Below are 8,489 nucleotides of genomic sequence, written 5' to 3' on the forward strand. Positions count from 1 at the left end.
TAAAGAAACACATATGGCTCCAAAAGTCAGATGTCCCAATATTTTTGCACATATATGCATGTTCATTATGATATGTTCTTAAATAAAAGTATAAAGCATTGTTAAGAATAACAGTTCAGGACAGTCTGATTGGATCATCTTGGAAGACACCATATATATACACACACATTTACACAAATACACAACACACACACACACACACACACACACACACACACACACACACATATGTGTGTACAGTATATATGTGGTGTGTTCCAAGATAATCCGACCAGACTGGAACAGTATAGTTTATTACTATTTTGTCCCTACAATGTAAAACGATATCATTCCTTATTCAACACATTTTTACATTTTAGGATAATCATAATAGTCAATACGTCATAATATTAATTGGCTTTTCCTCTATCACCGGAAACTAACACTTAGTTAACACAAACACCGACAGCATCACCTCAAGTACACAGAGTGAGTTTGAGATCGTTGGGATGTGATTATGGTCGCTAGGTGGCGCCATAACACTGTCTCTATTTTTGCTCACGATAGGTGTCAGAAAACCTGTCATATTTTACAGGATAACCGAAATGCAAATATTCATATAGGCACTTTTATTAATCCTTTATGTAATGTGTTTGTGTATCAATGTGAGTACAAGTGCATGTGCATTTCAATCTTGTGTATATTGTTGATGCCCAACTGATGTTTAATATTTATATTGGTGAGTTTTGTGCTTCTGAGCCGTAACATTGATCGCAAACTATTATCATAACCACGTCACACGTGTGTTTATTTAGTTTGTTCTATTCCATTACTGTATTATTACACTTTGATTTTGGTATAATGATATTAAATATGAGTTTTGGCATCCTTACAAATTTATTACCATAGATCATTTTGGTGCAGATGAAAACAGAAAGACAGTTTAGTTTTATTTACAGTATGAAGAATCTCTTGTTCGATGAATTATTCTCTGATCAGACAGTATAACTGAATATGCACAATTCTGTGGAAAATGAATGTGTTTGGCCATCAGTTCATGACCTCAAGCTCAAGGACATTTGAGTTCTGCAGCAGGACAATGATCCGAAACACACCAGAAAGTCCACCTCTGAATGGCTCAAAAAAACAACAACAACAAAAACAATGAAGGTTTTGGAGTGGCTTGTCAAAGTCCGGATTTAAATCTGATTGAGATGTTGTGGCATGACCTTAAACAGGCCGTTCATGCGCACAAACCCTCCAACGTGGCTGAAAACAATTCTGGAAAGAAGATTGTGCTAAATTTCCTGCACAGTGGGGTGAGCATACATTTTCACACCACTGTTTCCTTGTCAATAACACGCCTTTGAGTCTGCGGTTCAAAAGTGCAATTGAAAGCTGAGTCAAACTGCTCTGTGTAAATGAATCCATTGATTGACTTCCTGTTTGGCATCATATGCAAAGCAACAATGCTTCATTTAACAGCCTCAAGCTTCACAGGCCCTAGCCTGAACACACACAAACGCACAAAAGCACACACACGCACACACACACACACACACACACACACACACACACACACACACACACACACACACACACACACTCTATCTCGCTCTCTCTCTTTGACACATAGGTACACCTTCACGTACACCCACTTTGCACATATTTACAGGCGTGTATACACAAACATTTCTATAATTCAATTCATTTTAAATTCTAAAGCGCTTTTAACAATGGACGTTGTCTCAAATCAGCTTTACAGAGATGATGGACATAAAAAGAATTTATAGGTTCCTTAGAATTGTAATTTGATCCCAAATGAGTGAGCCAGTGGTGAATGTTGCAAGAAAAAAAACCCTGATGAATCAGGCAGTTCCAAAGAGAAGAACAGAGACAGGAACAATATTTACTGGTACCTCAGGAGTATATTATATATAAGAGGTTGACCGATTCATCCACACCAATAGTTTTTCCGGGTTGCAATATACAATACGAGAGCGGCCTCTAGACACGAATCACTGACATCACATGCTGTTTATTTAAAGTGTCTTTTTAATTAATTTTGAATGGAACTGTTTTTATTTATTTGGAGTGTTACTTTTTGTTTTAATTTTAATCCATATTTTTTATTCTCCCCAGTATTTCTTAATATAATGAATATATTCATTTTTATTTCATTAAGCACATTTTCAGTACTGTTTAAAAAACTGTATTTTTGTAATGAAGTTCATTAGTGTTTTTTTTTTTTTTTTTTTAATATCCGTAAAATTAATTAATCGGTTATCAGCAAGTACACTCCAACCTAGATATCGCTATCGGTAAAATCCACTATGGAAACAACATGATCTCACATCCACATCCACACCCACCCTACTCAGATCCTGCACACTTCGCACTCTTCCTGAACATTAAGCTCCAGCTCAAAGGTCGCCATTTTAACACCATTGTGGAAATCCAGCGCAAATAGCAGAAGGTGCTTGACACGCTTTGAAAAGAAGACATCCAGGACATGTTCCAGAAGTGGCAGGAACAGTGTGCAGGGGGACTATTTTGAAGGTGATAGTGGGAAAACGTTGATAGATAAAGTACTTTCTTGTAAACAAAGCCAGTCTTGAAACCACCTTGTATGTATATTCTATAGACTCCTTAATGAGTGACATGATAGAACGAGTAACATTAATAAAGGCTGTCATTATGGCACAACACAGTAATGACATCACTGCTCATTATTACACTGCAATTATGACTGACAGCTATGAGCAGTAGGTATTTCTGTTCAGCACATTAGAATCAGTGCACACTTTATTCTGAAGTAAAGACACACAGTGAAGAATAACAAGATGTGAGGATCAAACTGTCAAAACTGAAAGAAAGAAGAAGTATTTATGAAAAAAAAAGCAGTGAACATCATAATGACAGATATACTCTTAAAAATAATACCAGGAATTATATCTCTCTTTCTCTCCCTTTTTCTTTCTCTTTGTCTCTCTCTCTCTCACCCACTCCTGGTTGTCTGTCAAAGAAGCCCTAAAGGAAATGGAAAAGGGCCGTGTTTTCTGCGTGGCACAGGTAAGTGGGAGAGAGCGAGAGTTTCCTGTCTGCTCACAGCAATTACACCGTCAGCGACAGGTGCTGTCAATGGGAGGATTAGCGGAGTGAAGCATGCTGGGAATGTAGTCTTAATAGGTTCGGTTAACATCAGCACAGCATCTTTCTATTATCACTCGAAATCCTGCAGCGTGCAGCCTTCACTAAAGAATGGGCAAAAATCGAGATGCTGAGAAACCAGAGCATGAGAAAAAAACCACACACACACACACACACACACACACACACACACACACATGCTTCATGAACCTGAGCATTGGACTACATATAGAAGAGCTTTCGGTTTTTATGGATAAACAAAGAAAGAAAGAAAGAAAGAAAGAAAGAAAGAAAGAAAGAAAGAAAGACAGACAGACAGACAGACAGACAGACAGACAGACAGACAGACAGACAGATAGATAGATAGATAGATAGATGAATGGATGAAAAGATAGAAAGAAATAAAAAAGAAAGAAAGTCAGATAAACAATTAAGAGCATAAAAGTGACTAAAACTTGCACGTTTGCACTGAGGTGGAACCCTAAGTACTAACAATAATAAGCCTAACACACACCACCCTGTTTAGATTCAGCTCCTAGCTATGACTCAGTGCTGGAATCGCCCCAGTGCAAATACCTTATTGGTTTTTCCTGTTTTTCTATTTAGTATCATGACACTGCGCAATTATTCATCTGACTTCCAGTACAATGATAATGACATTCTAATCCCTATTAGATTCTATAATAACATCACTTCAATTATTATAATGCAACACAACACAATATTACACAACACCACTTAAAAGTGCACACAATGCTCTGAAACATCTAAGCAAGTGGAGGGGACGAGGACTACAGTGTTCTGATGCGACAGCATTCCAGAGGGGATTAATGAACAGAAGCAGGACAGTGTAATCTGGATTCAATTACAACCCTAAAGCATTGTAGTGATAACACAGTTTATTTGTTTGTTTTTTTGGGGTATAAATGCACAAGCCCCGATTTGCAAATCAGAAAAAAAAGTTTGCATTGAATTTGTGTCCGATTATATAACAATTACCTGCAATGGTCATTGAGTAGAACTTGTATATGTGTGTCTTTCTTGTCTTTCATTCATATTAAGGGTGACCCAGCCAGCATAGATTCGACTATCAATCTCACAGCTGAAAATTGTTATGAAACAAGGAGCATACCATTTTGTTTATATGGGGGTGCTCAATGTCTGATTTTACATAGAACCATAAATTGTTCCCAATAAGTTAATATACCCCCTGCCGTGACAGTTTTCCATGATCCGTGACTGACACAGGGGCACTTCAACGGTAGGGATTAAAATATTGAACACACACACACACACACACACACACACACACACACACACACACACACACACACACACACACAAAAAGAAAGAAATAAGAGAGTTCAAGCAAACCAGGCTATGAAATCATTTAAGTGTCCTGGTATCATGGATTAGGATTGAAGATTTCCAAGGGGAAACCTTGAGCAAAGACTTGAAGAAGATAGATAGATAGATAGATAGATAGATAGATAGATAGATAGATAGATAGATAGATAGATAGATAGATAGAAAGAAAGAAAGAAAGAAAAAAAGAAAGAAAGAAAAAAAGAAAGAAAGGTGGACAAACAGGCAGACAGGCAGACAGGCAGACAGACAGGCAGACAGACAATGTTTGGGATATTGTCTTTTTTTCTGTTCTAATTGAATTCTGTAAATAAATATTAGATTGTTTTTCTGTGCATTGATGTTAAGCTGTAGATAGAGGGCGCTCACACAGGTGATTTTCTGTAGGCCTTTCACTGCTTTAAAATGTTATGAGGAATTGTTTTACGGGATGCGGGAAGTCTCAGAGTTCTTTCTCAGAATTTACATGCAAGATGCCATTCTTCACTCTGATAACTCTGGTAAAAATGGCCCTGAAGTTCTTGAAAATATTCCTGCGTTCCATCTGTGTTGAGTTTAAATCCTGACTGTACAACAGTTATCCATAGCCAGGAATTCAATAGGACAAAATGGCCAATGATCTTTGAGTAGGAGGTGCATACTGTCTCTCTAGTCATCAATTCACAATGATATATTATGAGTATCCCTGAGCACATGTATGTGGAAGAGGGCAGATAGCTGTGTTTACCATGCCTGGATAGTTTCTGATTGGTGCTCAAATCCGATATAGTATTTCAATATGAGAAAAAAAAAAAACCTTTCACAGAATTACATATGTCATCCTTGACTCTGACATGTCCCTGAATTTCATGAAAATGTGCCGAGGTATTTGCCTTTTCTGAGGAACTGCACTACAATCAGAAACATGCTCAGGAACATACTCAGGAACATGCTCATGCTCACCTGTCTACTAAATGATTTGCTTTTGAATGTGTCATTACTTGGTCTATTTCAGTCTATCATTCAGATCTGTTCTAAAAGCTGCATTCATGATCTTCCTGACTTGCCTCAATAACCTGCTTTGATCTGATCTTATCTGAGATTTTTAACAAAAATGTGTCATAAGAAGTGATTACTCCATGACCGCAGGAGAAAATATTAAAATAACAACGTATAGTTCATGTAGAGTTCAAGCAAACCAGGCTATGAAATCGTTTGAGTGTCCTGGTATCATGGATTAGGATTGAAGATTTCCAAGGGGAAACCTTGAGCAAAGACTTGAAGAACTTTAGATAGATAGATAGATAGATAGATAGATAGATAGATAGATAGATAGATAGATAGATAGATAGATAGATAGATAGATAGATAGATAGATAGATAGATAGATAGACAGACTCCTGGACTGTAGTGGGTTTGTTTTGGTTATTGCACTATAATTTGTAAAGGCGTTTCTTCATTTAAAAACAACTAGTTATTACTAATCAGTTTCTAGTTGGAGTTTTATATCCACTTGTCCTTTTTGAACTGCACTAGAATCTAAATGAAGACTTGAAGATCCTTTTATTGTGAATGAACTACCAAGACATTTCAGCTCAGTGTTATATACCTGACAGGGTTTATACTGTAGGTATGAAAATAAGTTTAGACAGTAGCAGGAACAAGACAGAAAAACCATTCCAGGTTCTACCATCATCTACCATCTACGATTCATCTCATAGACAGATAGGGCACTTGCATACAAACTATATACTACAAACTACTTGTTTTTTACTTGTACTACTTTATTTTAAAGGTGAAGTTTCGAATGGTTGCCATGGTGACAAAATAAGGTCTATCACCAAGCCTCTGGACGTCATCATTTCTTGCTCCAAGACCAGCAGCTGAGAACTGGCTCCATCACGGTGAAGAAGCTTGGAGTGAGTCCACGTCAGGCAGCGGCACTGGCACCTTGTTGGTGGAAAAGGATTAACATTGTCACAAACACACCCCTGCATGGTATGAGAATGTAAACACACACACACACTTGCTCTCTCTCTCACACACACACACACACACACACACACACACAAACACACCCGGCGCCGCTGTGTCCCTGCAAGAGGATGAATGTAGATCCTGAGTCACTGAGCGACTATGATGTGCTTTGTTACTCCTCATAAGTCCTTTCCTTTTCTTTCTTTCTCTCTCTCTCTCTCTCTCTCTCTCTCTCTCTCTCACACTCTCACTCTCACGCTTCGTTCTTCCTGTTCTCTCACTTCAGGGTGGCAAGGATACATGCAGAGAGAGAGAGAGAGAGAGAGAGAGAGAGAGAGAGAGAGAGAGAGAGAGAGAGAGAGAAAGAAAGAGACAGATAGACAGAAAAACAGATAAATGAAGTAAGAAAGACAATGGAAGAGAGATAGAGAGAGAGAATGAAAGGTGGATAGACAGAAAAGAGATGCAGACAGACAGAGACAAATAGAGAGACTCAGAGTGAAAAAGAGACACCTACAGAAAAAAGAAATGCAGAAAGACAGACAGAGATAGAGATAGAGAGAGAGAGCGAGAGCGAGAAAGAGAGAGAGAGAGAGAGAGATTAGAGGAAAAAGAAATACACATGCAGAGAGCAAGAGAGAAATATACAGGAAGAGTGAGTCCTACACAGAGTAACATAGAGACAGAAAGACAGAGACAGAGCGAGGGACAGAAAGAGCGAGGGACAGAAAGAGTGAGAGACAGAAGAGAGAGGGACAGAAAGAGTGAGAGACAGAAAGAGCGAGGGACATAAAGATAGAGAGAAAGTGAGAAAAGACTGAGTAAGTGGCTGTAACACGAGAGGGAAATTAGTGCACCACAAATTGGGATTTGACGTCCCTTTTTCTTCAGACTCGCTGGAGCATTGAAGCGATCAAGAACAAGAACAAGAACAAGTGTCACACACACACACACACACACACACACACACACACACACACACACACACAATGTGCTTAGAGATTGTACACAAATATCACCACAGTTACTCAGTTGTACAGTACACTGTAGCTCTCTATAATAATGTTATTCCATTCTGTACAAAAGTAAGAAAGAAAGATGATAGATAGATAGATAGATAGATAGATAGATAGATAGATAGATAGATAGATAGATAGATAGATAGATAGATAGATAGATAGATAGATAGATAGGAAATAAAAATAGGACTCGCTGGGGCACTGATCACAAACACACACACACACACACACACACACACACACACACACACACACACACTCCAGTTACTCCTCCAGGTGATTATGATGTACAGTAAACTGTAGCTCACTTTATAATAACACTTTTCCATTCTCTACATTTGATCATTTTAATTCTACTCAGCAATGTTATTAAGGTTTAGAACTGAATAAATGCACCGCTTTCACCCCACTTGGCTACACACTCCGTGCTGTCATCGTTCTATAACAACACCGCATGCCAAGCATGGATTTGCCAAGCGTTCGACTTCACCACCACGTATCTGCCAACAAAACCCCCCCCAAAAAAACACGTCCATCCTGTAGCTTGTCGTTTCCGTAAAACAGAGCAGCTTGCATTCAATCTCCAGGCCATAACATAATTAGGGACTTTGATCATTGACAGGTGCAGATACAACTATAGTGACGTGGAAATATTCTGCAGCCACAACAGTCAAAAGCGAATATGCAATAAATCTATAACTACAAAGAGTTTGACAATTTATGTCCAGTATGAATCCGTTTCAAACAATGAGTTATTACCTGCTGAACACCGGGGGAATTTCTTGGCACATGATTTATCACTTCAGGGTGTCTTCGTTTTTATAAACCAAACATCCAAATTAACGCTGAACACACACACACACACACACACACACACACACACACCTTACAGAGAAAGTGTCCTGTAGTTTAATCACTGGTTCCAGAATAAATTAATAATTACTAACATGATGAGTGTGCACACATCGGAATTGTTTTCTTAGCATGTGACTCATATCGAGACAGGAGTTCATGGCGACT

Source organism: Silurus meridionalis, chromosome 24 (genome assembly GCF_014805685.1).
Source record: "Silurus meridionalis isolate SWU-2019-XX chromosome 24, ASM1480568v1, whole genome shotgun sequence".
Lineage (NCBI taxonomy): Eukaryota > Metazoa > Chordata > Actinopteri > Siluriformes > Siluridae > Silurus > Silurus meridionalis.